This window comes from Trichechus manatus, unplaced genomic scaffold (genome assembly GCF_000243295.1).
Source record: "Trichechus manatus latirostris isolate Lorelei unplaced genomic scaffold, TriManLat1.0 scaffold00003, whole genome shotgun sequence".
NCBI lineage: Eukaryota > Metazoa > Chordata > Mammalia > Sirenia > Trichechidae > Trichechus > Trichechus manatus.
The window spans coordinates 19,347,162-19,367,966 of record NW_004443939.1 but is presented as its reverse complement, the minus strand read 5'-3'; the positions used below and the strand labels follow the sequence as shown (position 1 = coordinate 19,367,966).

Sequence of the window (20,805 nt, the reverse complement as noted above, 5' to 3'; positions counted from 1 at the left end):
CTAAACTCTTGCCCACGTGGAGTTTACGTTTCAAATCTGGTGACAGACAGATGTTAGATAGATAGATAGATAGATAAAGTAAACTATATAATCTGTTTGATTAAGGGTTAGCAAACTACAGCTTGTGACTAAATCTGACCTACTGCCTGTTTTTGTAAATTAAGTTTTATTGGCAACCAGTCATGCTCTTTCATTTACCTATTGTCCGTGACTGCTTTTGCAGTGCAATGGCAGAGTTGAGTAGTTGCAACAGAGACTGTATGGCTGACAAAGCCAGAAATATTTACTATCTGGCACTTTATAGAAAAAGTCTGCTGACCTCTGGGTTGAATACTAGTATGTTGTTGTTGTTAGGTGCCATCGAGTGAGTTCCGACTCATAGCAACCCTGTATACAACAGAACGAAATGCCGCTAGTCCTGCACCACCCTCACAATCATTGTTATGCTTAAGCCTAGTAAAATAGTATACTAGAATACTAGTATAGATAAAAATAAAACAGGGAAGAGGAAGAGGAACAGGATGTATTTTAGATAGGATGGTCATGGGACATATCACTGAGAAGGTAACATTTGAGTAAAGCACTGAGGAGGTGAGAGAACAAACACTAAGTAGGTGAGAGACTAAGTCATGCAGCTTTTGAGGAAATATCATACTAGACAGAACATCAAGTTCACAGGCTCTGAAATGTTGTTGTTGGTGCCATCAAGTCGGTTCCGACTCATAGCGACCCTGTGTACCACAGAACAAAACACTGCCTGGTCCTGCTCCATGCTCAAAAGTGTTGTTATGCTTGAGCCCACTGTTGCAGCCACTGTGTCAATCCATCTCGTTGAAGGTCTTCCTCTTTTTCGCTGACCCTGTGCTTTACTAAGCATGATGTCCTTCTCCAGGGACTGATCCCTCCTGACATGTCCAGAGTATGTAAGATGTAGTCTCACCATCTTTGCCTTTAAGGAACGTTCTGGTTGTACTTATTCCAAGACAGATTTGTTCATTCTTTTGGCAGTCCATGGTATAGTCAATATTCTTTACCAACACCACAATTCAAAGACATCAATTCTTCTTTGGTCTTCCTTATTCATTGTCTAGCTTTCACATTCATATGATGCGATTGAAAATACCATGGCTTGGGTCAGGCATGCCTTAGTCTTCAAGGTGACATCTTTGCTTTTCAACACTTTAAAGAGGTCTTTTGCAGCAGATTTGCCCAATGTAATGTGTCTTTTGATTTCTTAACTGCTGCTTCCATGGGTGTTGATTGTAGATCCAAGTAAAATGAAATCCTTGACAACGTCAATCTTTTCTCCTTTTTTCATGATGTTACTTATTGGTCCAATTGTGAGGATTTTTGTTTTCTTTATGTTGAGGTGTAATCCATACTGAAGGCTGTGGTCTTTGATCTTCATCAGTAAGTGCTTCAAGTCCTCTTTACTTTCAGCAAGCAAAGTTGTGTCATCTGCATAATGCAGGTTGTTAATGAGTCTTCCTCCAATCCTGATGCCCCATTCTTCTTCATGCAGTCCAGCTTCTTGGATTATTTGCTCAGCATACAGATTGAATAGGTATGGTAAAAGGATGCAACCCTGACACACACATTTCCTGACTTTAAACCACATAGTATCCCCTTGTTCTGTCCAAACAACTGCCTCTTGATCTATGTACAGGTTCCTCATGAGCATAACTGAGTATTCTGGAATTCCCATTCTTTGCAATGTTATCCATAATTTGCTATGATCCACACAGTCGAATGCCTTTGTATAGTCAATACAACACAGATAAACATCTTTCTGGTACTCTCTGCTTTCAGCCATGGTCTATCTGACATCAGCAGTGACATCCCTGGTTCCACATCCTCTTCTGAATCCAGCCTGAATTTCTAGCAGTTCCCTGTTGACATACTGCTGCAGCTGCTTTTGAATAATCTTCAGCAAAATTTTACTTGCAAGTGATGTTAATGATATCCTTCAATAATTTCTGCATTCAGTTGTATCACCTTTCTTGGGAATAGGAATACATGTGAATCTCTTCCAGTCAGTTGGCCAGGTAGCTGTCTTCCAGATTTCTTGGTATAGTGAGTGAGCACTTCCAGCACTGCATCCATTTATTGAAACATCTCAATTAGTATTCCTTCACTTCCTGGAGCCTTGTTTTTCGCCAATGCCGTCAGTGCAGTTTGGACTTCTTCCTTCAGTACTATCAGTTCCTGAGCATATGCTACCTCTTGAAATGGTTGAACATCGACCAATTCTTTTTGGTGTAATGACTCTCTGTATTCCTTCCATCTTCTTTTGATGCTTCCTGTGTCATTTTATATTTTCCGCATAGAATCCTTCACTATTGCAACTCGAAGCTAGAATTTTTTCTTCAGTTCTTCCAGCTTGAGAAATGCTGAGCGTGTTCTTCCCTTTTGGTTTTCTATCTCTAGCTCTTCGCAAGTGTCTTTGTAATACTTTACTTTGTCTTCTTAAGCTGCCCTTTGAAATCTTCTGTTCAGTTCTTTTACTTCATCATGTCCTCCTTTTGCTTTAGCTACTCTGTGTTCAAGAGCAAGTTTCAGAGTCTCTTCTGACATCCATTTTGGTCTTTTATTTCTTTCCTGCATTTTTAATGACCTCTTGCTTTCTTCATGTTTGATGTCCTTGATGTTATTCCACAACTTGTCTGGTCTTCAGTCATTAGTGTTCAAATCATCAAATCTATTCTTGAGATGGTCTCAAATTCAGGTGGGATATACTGAAGGTTGTACTTTGGCTCTCATGGACTTGTTCTAATTTTCTTCAGTTTCAACTTAAACTTGCATAGGAGCAATTGATGGTCTGTTCCTCAGTCGGCCCCTGGCCTTGTTCTGCCTAATGATATTGAGCTTTTCCATCGCCTCTTTCCACAGATGTAGTTGATTTGATTCCTATGTATTCCATCTGGCGAGGTCCATGTGTGTAGTTGCCGTTTACGTTGGTGAAAAAAGGTATTTGCAATGAAAATATTTGCTCTGAAATAGGAGACTGAAATTTTCCAGAAACAGCAGAGAGGCCAATGTGGCTGGAACAGAGTGAGTGAGAGAGATAGAGGTAGGAGATCAAGTAAGGGGTGCAAGAGGTGTCAAGTAGTCATGTAGGATCTTGTAGACCATCATAAATTCTCTGACTTTTATTCTGAGGTGGGAAACCATTGGAAGGTTTTCAGCAAATGATATCTGACTTACATTTTTACCAGTATTTTCTCTGATTGCTGAGTTGAGGGCAGAGTGATGGAGGCAGGGACAGAAGCAGGGAGACTTAGCAAATTTTATAAGTGGTTAACCGTTCAGCTGCTATCCAAAAGGTCAGCAGTTCAATCCACCAGCATCTCCTTGGAAGCCCTATGGGGCAGTGCTACTCTGTCAGAGTCGCTGTAAGTCGGAATTGACTTAACGGCAGTTTTTTTTTTTTTTTTTAAATAAGTAACCAGCAATGAGATGATTGTGTCTTGGGAAATTATAACAGGAGTGGAGTTGGTGAGAAACTAAAATTTGGATGCATTTTTCATGAAAAAAAATGACATTGCTAGTAATAGACATGATTTACAATTAAATATTACTTTTATCCAGTTAAGGGCAACAAATGAACTAATTTTGAAATTATATAAAACATTATTCTTTATGTTTATACAAGTATATTTATGTTATATAACTTTCTTCCCATACATATCCACTGGGCTATCTATCAGGTATTTACTAATTAGGATTGAAAGTATCTTTGTCTGTTTTCCATAAGGAGACTGTGATTTGAATCTGCCATTGAGAACTTGCAGGCAGTCTGAAAAAGATGAAAAATGTCAGCGAAGTTCCTTTAGTTCTCTTTCTCTACTTATTTTCAATTATCACTGAAAAACTCAATGATTTAAAATAGCACTTTCCATCACTAATGTGAATTATCAAGGTTTCACTGTAATAATTTCCCATTAAAATCCATGAAGTTCAGGTTTTACCTGATGAGTTCAGAGACGGCTACACAAATGCCTTGCTCTGCAGGCAGCCTGTTTAATCTAATGTAAAAGCCATAGTTGCTTTGAAAATTTACCTGCAAGAAGCTAGAGACTGCAGTCTGAGAAATAGAGTCTTGAGTTTTAGAAGAGAGTATTAAAAAGGATGAATAAAAGTAATATATTCCACTGTGAATTCTGGACAAGTATACGAGAAGGACATGTCAATAGTAGCTCACTAAGTTGCTGACCTGAAAGATCAACTAATCAAAAGTGTGTTTGTGCTGCTGCAGAGAGTGACCATTGATGATCACCACTTCAACAGAACACCAAGAAAGTATGTTTAGGAAAATGGAAGTTAGGTGAAAAGAAAGTGAAAGCCAAATTACAATACTTGGTGTTAGAGAGTTGAAGGGAAAAGCAAAGCCTGCCAAATTCAATGCCCTAGAGAATATCCTCAGGGAAAGAAAATTATGCAAGATTCTTTAGCTTTTCAAGGAAGTAAAGAGGCTTTCTATTGCAAGGCTTTAAAAAAAACCCATCTGTTAGATTCTCTAGAAATTATAGGGCTGGATAGAATTATAGAATATTTGAGGTAGAAGGAAAATTTACATTTTGTTGAAGCCAAGCTGGAGAGAATTAATTTATTATAGCCAACAGATAAATAACAGTACCAGATATTTATAGTGTTGTAATTTATAAAGCATTTTTACATGCGTTCTGATAAAAAAACAGGGAGATTTGTGGCCAGAATTTTTTTTTTTTTTCAGGTGAAAAAATTGAGACTCAGGAAAAGTAAGTGACAAACTGTTTTGGAATCAAGATTACAACCCAGTTCTTTTGAGTTATAACCCAGGACACTTTTTAATACCCATGTTCTCTTTGACATCAATGACTTCTATATTGTAGTCAAATATAATACTGGATTTTTACAATCATCCAGAAGTTAGAAGGAAAGTATCACTAAGCACCGCCATTTGTATTACATATTCCTGTTTACAAGTCATCCCCATGCTATCATTTGCACTTTACGTTTTTTAGATGAAGAAACCAAATTTGAGAGATTTGCCCAAGGTTAAAGAGCCTGTAATACATGAGTAAGAATATAAATCTAGTTCTTTTGACTCCAAAGCTTCTATTCCTTCCATTACACCATGAGAATAGTGGACAAAATATAAATACCTTGGCTTAATTAAAGAACTCATGATAACATGAATCATACAACTGATTCTAGTGACACCAACACTGAAAAAAGTAACATAATCCACATTGTATTAAGATAGGTTTCCCTCAGATTCTGAATTTCTAATAAAGGAGTAGATATTTGTGCTAGGACTTGAGGATTTGTAGTTTTATAAAACAGTTAGCATACTGATAGACAATAAATGTTGAAGCAGATAGATAGATGGATGGTATTTGTACCAAGTCTGGAAGTGTATTTACCTCACTATTAACTTTACTTTCTCTCTGAAACTTTTCTTTACATGCCCCTGCCTAAACCAAGAACTGTTGATTATTAGGTGCATGTCATTTCTGCTTCCATAATGCGAGGTGTATTAGATCGTGAGTTCTTTTTAACGGGACTAAATCACTGTGTCTGGCATACTAAAGAGAACACATGTTTGTTAGATAAATAAATGGTACAGCAGTTCTATCTGAGATCATGTATTTGCTCATACAAGAACTATCTCTTCCATGAAGTTTTCTGTGATGTTTCCTCCCCAAGCAGAATCTGCCCCTTCTAATTCCTCAATAACAGAATAGATGGCTCATTACGTACTTGTTGCTCTTTCTGTAAATATCACCAGGTAGGGAACTTACCTGGGGAGATGACTGTCTTTACGCTAGTCCAAATGCTCCTTGAAAATAGAAACTATTTCTCATTATTTTGATCACAGTATTTTGAAAATAAACATTTCATAAAGGTCTGCCTGTCTTACTGACCCACCGCTTACTCTCATCTAGAAGGGCTTGAAGAGGTGGAAATAGAGGGTGAAGCAAGTGTGGCATGCCAAAACACGGAACTGTTAAAAGTATCATTGGATGTGGGTAGAGGGATTGTGTGATATGGCTGAATGGCTGGAGACTAGAATTCGATGATAACTGCTTAATGGAATCATTGTTCACAATTGTATCTTTAAGCATGAAATTTTTCCAACAGGAGGCACTCTGAATGTATTTCTGTAAAGTCAGTTATTTTCTAATAAAATTAGTTTCACCTCATTGCCACCCCAATCATCTATTGAAAAAGTGATTTTTTTTCAAGATGTCATAAATATTACCTGTGTTCTCTAAAGTGCTTTGAGTATCTTAAAAGTGTAATGCAAATTTAAGAGATCATTATTAATTTTAAGACTCGGTTAAGAATACATAATTCAAAGCTATAGTTACTGTACTATAAGGATGATTTAAGCATAATCAAAACAATAAGCTTATTGTTCTTTATGTATTCTAAGATACAATATTAAACATCTTTTCCAATTTCAATATTTCCAGATGTCAATATACTTATAAAGGACTGTTTATTTTTCTTCAGGAGGTTAAATAGCTGTGGAAACTTCCTCCAGGGTTGGGTTGGTTATTTCTGCTTCATAAATCAACTGCTTTTCTCCTAGGACTAAGACAGCCTCTAGATTCATTTATTCCATTCTGAAAGCAAAACAAAAATTATTATTAAGGGTCTTCTCAGTAACCTCACTAGTAAAAAATTTTTTTTAAAAAGTTTCTTCAAGATCCATGAGGGAAAGTCAGAGATTATACAAACGTTATTTGTCAGCGAGTGCGTATCGACTGAATAAAAGTTAGTTTGCCTTCTAATTGCCATGTTTCCTTACAAGGAACTTGGCAGGTCAGGGATTTGAGTTTATTGAAAGAAAATGAAATGAGTTGCAGTTTGACCTGACAGATTGCATATTGGGAAATATACAACTGAGTTGCATTTTTCAAAAGGGAGTTTGAGCAATGAAAGTGATTTATAGAACTTCTACATGCCTAAACTTGATATTCACTGGGGAGTATTTAATATTAAGAAGCATGAAGGATCTTAAATTCAAGCATCAAAACTCATAGGTCAAGAAAAGGGTGAACTCAAAGACTGATATAGCTGACCTAGTGCTGTTGTAGAATATCCCACAATTATTTGGGTCTTGGTTCCAAGGAACACTGGCCACAAGTAGTTACAACTGGTTGATACCTTAGATTATAATTCTCGTTAACTCTTAACTGACCAATTGATTTATGGTACTGAGTTGAATCAATTTTTACTAAGTCTCGTCTAAATATCAAGTGCTATATTGAATGATGGGGATACAGAGAACATTCATTCACTCATTTACTCTATATGTATTTCTTGAGAACTTATTGTGTCATATAAATTACTATGAAGTGAACCCGAACTATGAGAGCTCACAGTTAGGGGATGTACTCGCGAGTGAGCATACTAAATGTAGAAATGGTGTTGTCAAAGATACCAATAAATCTGGAAGAATGGAATTAAGGAAACTTTCAGACAGGATGTAGGGCCTGAGATGGGTTTTGATGGATGAGTAGGAGTTTTCTAGATTGACAAGGAATAGGGCAAAGCAGAAGGAACAGCATGCGTAAAGATGAAGAGATATATTAGACTGATTTTTCAGAGAAAGCATTCTCAGTGAAAATCAAATTTCCAACAGTCCAGAGCACAGAATCAGCAGAAGCTCAGCAGGAGATGTTTCTGCCCTTTCTACAGAGGGCTGAAAACCAGCGATCTTATCTGAAGCTTAGTAGCTCATTTTGCACATTTCACAACTTCTCCATTTTGCTTTGAATTAAGCACATTTATATTAAAACAGACATACAGTAATGCAAGCAAGTGAACAACTAAAGTGGGAACTTCTTTATAAATGCAATCAATCCTGTCTAAACAACAGCGCAGACAACTTTTGGTAATTTTTGTAAAGAATTTTTGCTTTGTGATAATAGAAACTTTCTAGCTCCTTTCTTCCTCTGTCTCTTGACCCCTTTTGGGATTTGGTTATTTGTGGATAGCATTCAGAGGCATAGAGGAAAAAACAAAGAAAATGAAGATACTGTTCCAGTTAGCCCTCACTTTTTCTCTAGTGGGAGCTCCTAATTTCTGCCTCCTTTCAACTACTTTGAATGAATTAAATCCCTTGCGTGCTGCTTAGCTCATGGGATTTTCAGAACAATGGAACAATTTAGTAGAATTCTACTCCATTGTGTTTGAGACAGTTGCTTTTATGAAAATTTCAACACTAACATGTATCTTTTAATGGACCTCTAAACATAGGTTGGAATTCTCATAAATATCATTCAGTGAAGTTACATAAAATTCATGTATGTCATCACTTCACATGGAAGAATTAAAAAAAGCACAGTTGTATCTGAGGATGCATTAAATTGTAGATTTGAAGATAGCAAACTTATTATCTTTTAATTGTGGAAAATACATGGGTAGGATCTATAAAAATATGCTAGCATTTTAAAGATTGATAAAAATATGCATATACCCTATAATTTGATTCAATAAATATTTACTGAAGGCATACTCTGCCAAGCTCTGAGATTACACAGATAGACATAACACCACCCTTGCCCTGAAGAGCTCACAGTTTATTGTCATTGGTTAGGATCTGCAAGTATTCATGAGGGTCAGCGTGGGTTTTTACCCTGACTCATGATTATAAGAAATTGCCTTAAATTAAAATATCTGAATTTAATGTGCCTAAAGCTGAAATCACTTTCATCTGTATACATTTCCCAGTTTATGCCATTTGTATTAAGTACACCATCCATCACTGGCCTTATTTTTGCTTGTTTATTTCTTACCCAGTTATCAAAATTCTCTTGATTATTCCTTTGCAATATATTTCACATAACCTCTTTTCTGGCCACTTCTGCGTTAACTTGAGACCAATTTATCTCTCATTTATACCACTGAAAGCCTTCTGCGTTACTTGTTTCCACTCTTGCCTTTTCCCTAATTAATTCCACAAATTTCAGAGAGATAATATATCCGAAAAACTCTACAAACCACCCTTATGTTACAAAACAATCAATAGTGACTCATTGTCCAAAAAGGTCACAGAGTCAAGTGCCTAAAAGAGCCAGATAGGAAACAAAATTAGTGAAGTGGGCTAGAATTATGACAATAAGGATTGGTAGAGACTCTGGCACACACAGCCTCTAAATAAAGGACAGAAGGGACTTGATTTTAGCCGTTGTTCTGTGCCATCAAGTCATTACAACTCTTGTTTCCTTATTAGAATACAGGCCTAGTTTTGGCACTTTTTCAAGAAAAAAATGCATTTACGTTTCCCTAGTTTTTAAGACACTGTGGGTCAAACAAAAATATATTTGTATTTTGTATGTCAAAATTTTCAGTTTTCTGCATGCCTCTTGCTGGATATAGAAGGTAGGCTGCTTGGGACCTTTGGTGTACAAAGTTAAACCTATTTATGCAGCCTGGACTTCAAGACCTGGTGTCATGGATTGAATTGTGTCCTCCAAATATATGTGTATCAATTTGGCTAGGCTACAGTTCCCAGTATTGCGTGATTGTCTACAATTTTGTCATCTGATATGATTTTCCTATGTGTTGTAAATCCTATCTCTATGATGTAAATGAGATGGGATTAGTAACAGTTATGTTAATGAGGCAGGACTCAATCTACAAGATTAGATTGTGTTTTAAACCAATCTCTTTTGAGATATAAAAGAGAGAAGCGTGCAGAGAGACGTGGGGACCTCATACCACCAAGAAAGTAGTGCCAGGAGCAGAGTGTGTCCTTTGGATCTGGGGTCCCTGTGCAGAGAAGCTCCTAGTCCAGGGGAAGATTAATAACAAGGACCTTCCTACAGAGCTGACAGAGAGAGAAAGCCTTCCCGTAGAGCGGATGTCCTGAATTGGAACATCTAGCCTACTAGACCGTGAGAGAATAAACTTCTGTTTGTTGAAGTCATCCACTTGTGGTATTTTTGTTATAGCAGCACTATACAAGAAAGACACCTGCTAAAATCCATCCTCAGTATCTATGTCCAATGTCTGTTTCTAGTGTCATTTCTTATTATTATCTAACATTGGCATAGTGCCTAGTCTTTATGGGGACTGTGCCTGGCATTTACTCCTTAATGAAGTAGGAATTATTATACCTATATAAAAGATGAAAAAGTTAGATTATAGAGAGCTTAAAAGTTTGGCAGTAGCCACACAGTTAAGAATTGGCAGTTCTATGATTCAAACCCAACACTTTGTTGCATTGTTTCTCAGTTGAATTTACAATAAGGATAGATATGTAAAAATGAGTGTGTATATATACCTACACAGTTAATAATGTCTTTAACTATAGATGCTTCTGATTCCGAAGTTACTCTGCACTACAAATTGATGCATACATACATATGCATATGTTTGTTCATACATATATATGTTTATGTATATGTGTATATATATGTATATTTATGCATAAAAAAATCCTTTGCTGTCCAGTCAATCCCGACTCATAATGACTCTATAGGACAGAGTAGAACTGCCCCAAAGGGTTTCCAAGGAGCGGCTGGTGGATTTGAACTGCTGATCTTTTGGTTAGTAGTCGAATTCTTAACCGCTGCACCACCAGGGCTCCGTATAAATACACACGTACACTTAAACACATGTACCTCTCATGATTTACTGCTCCAGTAATTTTCTCAAATCACTCTCTTTATCTGGAAGGCAGTGTTTCCTCATATGTGTATGTTTCTGTTGTTAGGTGCCATTGGGTTTATTCTGACTCGTAGCGACCCCATGTGGCAGAGTAGAACTGCTCCATAGGGTTTCCTAGGCTGTAATCTTTACGGAAGCAGATCACCCGGTCTTTCTCCCATAGAGCCACTGGGTGGCTTTGAACAACCAACCTTCGGTTAGTAGCTGAGCGCTTAACTGTTGTGCCACCAGGTGTCCTTTCAATGTGTATAGTAGTTATTAAATAAATATGAAAACCAAGCATACATTCATTCATATTATTACTAACACTGCGATTGCTGCCGGTAAAAGGAGCTAACATTTGCTGATCATCACCTGTGCTAGGTACTGTTCTAAATGCATAAGGTGATTTGCTCTCTTTATCCTCCTGACAAGCCTGTGAGGAAAGTACTATTTTTATCCACATTTTACAAATGAGGAAACTGAGATATATGACTTGTCCAAAATCACAAAGCTTTAAGGGGTGGAGTCAGGTTATGAAGCTACACAGCTTAAACCTAGACTCTGCTATCTTGTTAAGCTTTATACTATACTAAATATATAAACCAAAAAAAACCAAACCCGTTACCATTGAGTCAATTCCGACTCATAGCAACCCTATAGGACAGAGTAGAGCTGCCCCATAGAGTTTCCAAGGAGCGGCTGTGGATTTGAACTGCCGACCTTTTGGTCAGCAGCGGAACTCTTAACCACTATGCCACCAGGATTTCCGACCCATATCAAATATATAGATAAATGAAAAACCAAATGCATACATAGAACTTATTTTGATATCCAGCTTAAATGCTACTTTTCATATAATGATTTTCGTGTTCTTCATGGTCAGAAGTAAACTCTTCCTCCGTTGAACTACCATATCACTTTACCTGTATTTCTCTCAACTCTACCTTGTATTAAAATCTACATACATATTTATTTCTTTTACTAAACAAGATCATCATGTTGCTGATCATATACAGTCCCTTCAACGTATTTGGAGCTTAACAAAATTGTGTTGAATTAAATTAGAAAATACAAATTAGAGAGTTTTTTCCCCCCATTTCGTGATATAAGGAGTGTGCTGTATATAAATAATAATAATTAAAAACTAAGTGCTTTTTAAAAGGAAATTCATCTGCATTTTCCCTGCACACCTCTTGCTAGCACCACTTAAAAATCTTGGTTCCATATGTAAGCCATCAAAACTGTTTATTAAATTATTTAGAAAATAGACCTAGGGTGTATTTGTAAAATATTAGGAGAAAAAACTCATTTGGTCAGGAAATAAACTGGGGCTTATGTGTGTAGGCGGTAGTGTCAACATGCAAATTAATTCCCCTGGTAACACATTGCATAAAAACATTTTGTTCAAACCAGGGTATCCTGCTGTGCTGTGTAGTTTCCTGCCAAAATGTTCCTTTGCTGTCATGTAGATAGCCAAAGCTATCTGTTAGGAAAACTCCCTTCTCTACTCAAACAGACCAACTCAGCATTTTCAAAGGCCCACAGGAAACAGGCATTCATCCTGGAAGAAATAGAGATGGTAAGGATAAATGCAGGTGCCCTGATGTCACATAGTCCATAAGGATAACCTCTCCTAAACCCTGAATCAGACCTAACTTTAAACTACACCTTTAGTATTCAGGGAAATTTCAGCCTTGAGTGTTTCAGGATTGACCTTCTTTTTTAACTATACTTTGCTGAGGAAATTTCCTAAGACCAGTGTTGGGGTCTTTACTGACAGCTTTAAAAGAAGCCCTGATGGTGCAGTGGTTAAAACTTTCAGCTGCTAACTGAAAGGTCAGTGATTTGAACCCACTAGTCACTCCGCGGGAAAAAGTTGTGCCTGGTCTTCTTCCATAAACATTTACAGCCTTGGAGACCCTGTGGGGCAGTTCTACTCTGTCCTATGGGTCGCTATGAGTTGGAATCGACTAGACAACAATGGGTTTGCTTTTTTTTGGTATGAAAGCCAAGATAGTAAACTAGATTATATTCTCTAGATGCCTTGTGGTTTAAATACTAGAACATCTGAATGCATGATGTAATACCAAACCCATCCCACTTCATGGTTCTCTTTGCCATGTTAACAAAATAAATAAATAAAATGAAACAACAGCATTATAAAATAAAATGTATAAGCATTTAGAAATAATTTATTATCATTCTGCCCCCAAATAAACATGTATTAATATGAGATATAGACACAAATACACACAGATTCATTTAGCAGGAGTTCTAATTTGTATGGCAGAGAATGTTCCTCATAGGGCTATGTAGGAGTTTACTTTGCACTACAATGAAGAAAATCTCAGTGACAGTCCAAGCAGTCAATTTCAGCACACCAGAGGAAATGTAATGAGGCCTTATTCTCCACAGTGGTAAAATATTCTTGACCTGTGTGCTAATGGTAGGGAATCTAAAGCCAACTTGGGTCAAATGGTGCATACTAAGGGAGGAGGAGTTTTGCTTGATGATAGTAGTGGAGTAGTAATAAGGAAAAAAGAATGAATAAAGAATTAATTTTTGAGAGTAGGGTACTTTGTGAGATGTTTAAATTCGTGTGGTGGTAAAGAGAAGAGTAGGCAACTAGGAAGTAGTATGTGTGTATTTGCTGGGTTCTTTAGGGATGTGGGATGCAGTGACACCAGAAAATTAGAGAGCCAGAAAAGAAGGTGGGAAGTTGCCCCGGTTTAACTTTATTCTTTGCTCTCTTCTTTTCCTGGAAAGCATATTTCAAAAAGCAAGTCAATACACTTTTAAGTTTCGTGACCTCTGTGTGTGTGTGTGTGTCTCTGTGTGTGTGTGTGTCTGTGTGTGTGTGGTGTGTGTGTGTTTGAAGTCTGAAGAAACAAATGAGATAATCACATACAAATAGTTAAGATCACTTGTTGTATTAAGTAGATGTGGCTAACAGTACTGCTTATACTTAGTATTAGAAAAGCAATCTGATTAAAACACTTTAATATGAGAAGAATTTTGATTAGTTGAGAGGAGTAGTTGTCCTCCATTCAGTTCAGATTCTAAGAACAGTCCCAGATCCCTGCTCAGCAGCAGAAGGAACCCTGGTGGTGCAAAGGTTAAGCACTTGGATGCTAAGCAAAAGGTTAGAGGTTAGAACCCACGATCTTCATTGTGGGATAAGGTGTGGCAGTTGGCTTCCATAAAGATTCCCATTGCCATCAAGTCAATTTGGACTCATAGTGATACATTAAGACAGAGTAGAACTACCCCACAGGGTTTCCAAGGCTGTAATCTTTACAAAAGCAGACTGACACATCTTCAGCTCCATAAAGACTATCATTGTTAGGTGCTGTCTAGTCGGTTCTGACTCATAGCAACCATATGTACAACCCAATGAAACACTGCCCGATCCTCCTCCATCCTCACAATCGGTGCTATGTTTGAGCCCGTTGTTGCAGCCACTGTGTCATTCCATCTCATCAAGGATCTTCCTCTTCTTCAGTGACCCTCTACCAAGGATGATGTCCTTCTTCAGGCACTCATCCCTCCTGATAACGTGTCCAAGATACGTAAGACCAAGTCTCGCCATCCTCGCTTCTAAGGAGCATTCTGGCTGTACATCTTCCAAGACAGATTTGTTCATTCTTGTGGTAGTCCATTAAATATTCAATATTCTTCACCAACACCATAATTTAAAGACATAAATTCTTTTTCAGTCTTCCTTATTCATTATCTAGCTTTTTCATACATATGAGTCAATCGAAAATACCATGGCTTAGGTCAGGCACACCTTAGTCCTCAAGGTGACATCTTTGCTTTTCAACACTTTAAAGAGGTCTTTTGCAGCAGATTTGCCCAATTCAATAAGTTGTTTGATTTCTTGACTGCTGGTTCCATGAGTGTTGATTGTGAATACAAGTAAAATGAAATCCTTGACAACTTCGATCTTGTATCCATTTATCATGATATTGCTTCTTAGTCCAGTTGTGAGGATTTTTCTTTTCTTTATGTTGAGGCGTAATCCCTATGAAGGCTATAGTCTTTGATTTTCATCAGTAAGTGCTTCAAGTTCTCTTCACTTGCAGCAAGCAAGGTTGTGTCATCTGCATATCGCACGTTGTAAATTAGTCCTCCTCTAATTCTGATGGAGGCCATAAAAATTATAACCTCGGAAATCCTATGGGGCTGTTCTACTCTCTCCTGTAGGGTCACTATGAGTCAGAATTGACTGAAGAGCAACGGAGGTTTTTTTTTTTGCTCAATAGCAAACAGAATAAGAGGAGAGATTCAGTGGTCGGACTACATGGTCTGGATCTGGCTTTACTGTCTTTTTACTGTGTAAAATGGGCTAACTTAATCTCTTTCTGGAGTTCCTGGGTGGTGCAAATGGGTAATATGCTCAGCTGATAACTGAAAGTTTGGATATTTGAGTCCACTCAGAGGCATCTTGGAGAAAAGGCCCAGTGATCTATTTCTGAAAAATCAGCCACTGAAAGCCCTATGGAGCACAGATCTACTCTGACACACATGGGTTCAGCATGAGTCACAATCCACTAGACAGCAACTGGTACTGATACTGTTTAATCTCTTTCTGCCTTGGTTTTCATATTTGTTTAAAAATAGGGATAAAAAATAGTACCTATGCAAAGAGTTGTGAAAATGTGAGTTAAATGCTAAGTGTTTATTTGGCCTGGTGGATCTATTTCCAAAAATCAGCTAGTGAAAACCTTATGAATTAACACAGTCTAATCCATAATTGATTATGGGATAGCACAGGACTGAGCAGTGTTGCATTCTGTTATTCATAGGGTCAGTCTGAGTTGGAGCAGACTCGATGGCACCTAATTAAAACAGTGAGAGAAGGAGGGAGGCCTGGTTTTCCCTGGGTTAGAGAACAAAAGTTTTCATGGGGTCTTTTTGAGGGAGCTTCTTCTTTTATTTTCTCCTGTCCTTATTCTGGTTTTATAAATAAAACAGTAATTTTATCTTAATTATTTACTAAACTAATTAGCATTTATGCCTACTTGTGTACAATATGACTTTATATATCATGAAATATGTTTTGTGCAAATACATAAAAGTTCAATATCATAAAAATTAAGATAAAAATTAAGCTACTGTCTCTGATCATTCACTTATGTAGAAATTAAACAGAAAAGTGTTCCTATATGACAACATACCCTGTAATTAAAATGCTATGTCATTATAAAGAATTTCCATATAAAGTTAGTGATTTCACTGCTTGGTTTGAAAAAAAGAGCCACTATGTATTATGCCAAACTTTGATAGAAACCTCTATTTGACTTGATCCCAGATGGATTGATTTTAAGTTAATGTCTTGAATAAACATTTCCAGAAACTCATAAAATTTAAAATCATTTATGTCTGGAAATGTGAACTCTAGTAGAAGGCAGTTATCCACTTCCAACAGGCCTGGTCAAGAATGTCCTTGAGGACATCCCAACTGGCAAGACAATCTCTGTCCACAGCTTAAGCCAAGGCTACTTGCTAGGTGTTAGTGATCTGATTGTCCTCATTCTTCTCATCTCCCCACAGCTCACCATAAGCTGCTGGGAAGTGCTGGTGAGGAACTTCTTATTGTTCATCAGGCCTGGAAGCATGGAATCCTGACTTGCATGTCATTCTTGCTAGTCCTGACTTAGCATAAAAGCAAGAGAGCTCAGAGTGATTTAAAAAAAAAAAAACAAACCTGTTGCCGTCTAGTCGATTCCAACTCATAGCAACCCTATAGGACAGAGTAGAACTGCCCCATAGGGTTTCCAAGGAGGGGCTGGTGGAATCAAACTGCTGATCTTTTGGTTAGCAGTGGTAGCTCTTGATCCCTGCACCACCAGGGCTCCCAGAGTGACTTAGAGACATGCAAAAGGGTCAAAGTCAACCCCCATGTTAGTACTGATTGCAGGGTCAGATTTACCTAAACATACCTCCTCTCTCTTCAGCAGCTTTTGTAAAACCTAGAGAACTACCAATAAGATTTAGATCATTAAGAGTGGCCCAAAGTGCCAGATTGTGGAAAAGCAAGTATGATTTTTTTTTCCCTTAACAATAAGTAAAACTGATTTTGATTCAGTAATATGACCCTCTCTTTAGGGAACATTAAACTGTTGTAAAGATCAGGAGGCCCTGATTTGCATACCGTGGTCTGATTCAAACCCAAATGTTCATGAGGAAAGCCCTACTTCATAAAATTCTTCTGTTCTACTCTTCCCCATTGAGACATTATGTCTTTGTTAAGGAATGGTTACATCCATAGTTCTCATTAGTTTGATTAATGGTGTACCTCTAATAGAGGCCACCACCTGACATTTGGGAAAAAAATACATGGCAGGTAATTTTTAAAAATACAGAACCTGTCCCCTTAACCTAGTTTCATTCCCTCTGGTAAGGGTGGCAATTGGATGTGACTCTCATCAATGAGGGGGTCTGACATCCTCTCTTTCCCTCCCTCCCCAGTTCAATTGAAAGAATGATAGCCTGGCTTTCTGGAGAAACTGAAGCAAATGCAGGGAGCAAGCTATTTGATATCCCCAACACTGTAAGTGCAGGCTATTGCTTCCACAGATTTTAAACTTTACATTTTCCTGTCAATTAGACACGTAAAGGTTTAACTAGCATATTGAATTAATGGAGTGTTTCTGTTCCTAATAGATAATGCGTCTCATGTGCCTTGCTTGTCTTTTCAGTTAGAAAAACAATGAGGTGTAAAAATAGGCCAATTTCAAATTTTTCAAATGCTGAGCTAAAATTCATATTCAGAAGTCTTGGCTTTGGAGTTGGCTTTGGGTCTCATTAGTGAGGCTATCCTCTTCTCCTTTGGTCTTTAGAATTGTTACAAATGTTTTTCTAGCCCTGATGGTTATCTACTGTCTGTTGTAGTAACAGGATGTGACTTTAGTTTCAGAATCTGTTTTGTTCTGAAATAAAGCCCCTATAATACTAGGAACAGATAGAGCATAAAAAACTGGCCTTTGAAAAACCCTTGCCTAGTAGGCTTGTCTCAGTGAGTCAGAATGTAACTACTAAAATCACCCTGTTTGATTCCATAGGCATCAATATCCCTGATTTCTGTTCTTTTATTGCCTAATGGGAAATGGACTTATTTTAAATTTGCTTAAACAAATTGCAAGTCCTTTTGTTGTTTTATTGGTCTGCTTTCCTATTTAATACTCTATTTCCATATCTAAGTGTATTTTCCCTCTGAAGATGAGAATGTCTGTGTTTCTATGCAATGGTACAGGCCCTTTCCCACCCTGGTGCCACAAGCCTCACGTTGCTTCAGCCTGAGAACTGATGACAGCAGCTGTCCTTGGGCATGGATGTCCTCTTTAATCAAAGTGAGTTCCCTAATGGGTGCTGTAATGACATTCATTTGCCTTTTGTATGTACCTGATGTGACACTTGAGGCAATGCCATGATTACTTTCCCTTAAGAAATGTAAAATAATTTTACAAAATGGAAAATGCAGAAATATTACTCAAGGAAGAAGTTCAGTGAAAACATAGCAATGTTATCCTGGGTTTGGGAAAATGCCGTAATCCTCTGTCTCATAAATGATAATAGCATTGTTTCATATTTAACTCGGTAACAAAATCCTGTATTTGAGAATACCAGATATATTGATCACAAAAGATTATTCTATAGAGTCCTTAACAGTTTCCTGAGTTAAGATATAGGATAAGAGGGTAATTTAACTGTAACATTATTAGGTACATCTTAGATATCAAAATGCACATTTTACTATCTCAAATCTGAAAGGTGTTTGATAATGGAGGAAATCACTCTGCACTAGAAATAATATTTAGAACTAGACTAATTTTCAAGGTTTCATTTTACATGAAATCATTAATAACTCTGTAGCTAAAATGCATGCACAAAGTGTTCCATAAAAAGATGAAAGACACACATAGCAATATAGACAGAAACATCTCTCCAGTGTGTATTAGTATAACATTAATTAGCTATAAGGTTAAATATTTTCAAAATTTTTAGAAGAATATCTTAATGGTTTCTTATTTGGTTAAGAGCACAGACTTGGGAGGCTGGAAGAATCTTCAAAACATACACAATTTATCTTTAGCCTCCTGGAAAGAGGCATTGAAAGATAAATGCTGTCCATGGCTGCTGTCCATGACGAGCTTGTATCTTGTCTAAGCATGAATGAAACTAAAAATTAATCTCAATAGATAGTGTATTTTCCCTTCAAAAGATCACCAGGGAAGACACTTTCATAACCTCCCCTTTTACTCTGTTTCACTGTCTAACAAACCAGAACAGCCAGACTTCTAGCTCCCAAAGTGTGACAGAGCCACATCGTCAAGTAGCATAAAAAGGAAATAAAAGGACAGAATATTGTGATCAATGGCAATTTCCCATGTGATTTCTGAACCGACAAATGCCTATTACCAATTGCCTAATAAGCAGTGACAGAGAGTTGCAAAGCAAAGTGAGCAGGGTTTTGATTTAGACCTGAATTAAATGCTGACACTGTTGCTAAGAAGCTGTGTGATCTCCATAAGCTTCTACTGTCAGAGCCTGAGCTTCTTCATCCAAAAATGGGGATAGTAGTATGTACCTTTCAAAGATTTCAGGAGGTGGCGTATGATCAAGAACCGATGTTATTAAAGGAAGAAGTCCAAGCTGCACTGAAAGCTTTGGGGAAAGACAAGTCTCCAGGAATTGACAGAACACCAACTGGGATGTTTCAACAAACGAATGCAACCCTGGAAGTCCTCACTGATCTATGCAAAGAAATTTGTAAGACAGCTACCTAGCCAGCCAACTGGAAGAGATCCATATTTGTGCCCATTCCAAAGAAAAGTGATCCAACAGAATATGGAAATTATGGGAAAATATCATTAACATCACATGCAAGTAAAATTTTTCTGAAGATAATTCAAAAATTTGCAGCGGTACATTGACAACTGCTAGAATTCAAGGCTGATTCAGAAGAGGATGTGGAATGAGGGATATCATTGTGGATGTCAGATGGACATCTGTATCTTACTTGGCTGAAAGCAGAGAATACCATAAAGTTGTTTACCTGTGTTTTATTGACCATGCAAAGGCATTTGACTGTGTGGATCATAACAAATTATGGATAACATTGTGAAGCATAGGAATTCCAGAACACTTAATTGTGCTCATGCAAAACCTGTACATAGACAAAGAGGCAGTCATTCAAACAGAAAAAGGGAATACTGTGTGGTTTAAAAATCAGGAAAGGCATGTGTCAGGATTGTATCCTTTTGCCTTACTTTATTCAATCCATATGCTGAGCAAGTAATCCGAGAAACTGGACTATATGAAGAAGAACGTGACATCAGGATTGGAAGTAGACTCATTAACAACCTGCTTTATGCAGTTGACACAACTTTGCTTCTGAAAGTGAAAAGGACTTGAAGCACTTACTTACGAAGATCAAAACTACAGCTTTCAGTATGAATTGCGCTTCAAGATAAAGAAAACAAAAATCCTCACAACTGGGGTAAGAAGCAACATCATGATAAACGGAGAAAAGATTGACATTGTCAAGGATTTCGTTTTACTTGGATCCACAAACAACGCCCTAGGAAGCAGCAGTCAAGAAATAAAATGACATATAGCATTGGGCTAATCTGCTGCAAAAGACCTCTTTAAAGTTAAAAAGCAAAGATGTCACTTTGAGGACTAAGGTGCACCTGACCCAAGCTGTGGTATTTTCAATCGCCTCATATGCATGGGAAAGCTGAACAATGAATAAGGGATACTGAAGAAAAATTGATGCATTTGAATTATGCTGTTGTTGAAGAACATTAATTATACCGTGGATAGAAGAACAAACAAATCTGTCTTGGAAGGTGTACCGCCAGAATGCTTCTTAGAAGCCAGGATGGCAAGACTTCATCTCATGTACTTTGGACATGTTATCAGAAGGGTCCATTCCCTAGAGAAGGACATCATGCTTGGCAAAGTAGAGGGTCATCAAAAAAAAAAGGAAGACCTTCAATGAGATGGATTAACACGGTGGCTACAGCAATGAGCTCAAATACAGCAATCACTGTGAGGATGGCACAAGACCACGTCGTGTTTCGTTCTGTTGTACACAGGATCACTATGAGTGGGAACTGACTTGAGGGAAACTTACAAGTACCTACCTTG

General features: G+C 37.5%; 1 protein-coding gene across 2 annotated transcripts in view; it reads left to right on the top strand.

Moving 5' to 3' along the window:
- NEGR1 (neuronal growth regulator 1) overlaps positions 1–20,805 on the top strand; it is a 1,035,705-nt gene that overhangs the window by 514,972 nt on the left and 499,928 nt on the right. The window lies entirely within an intron of this gene.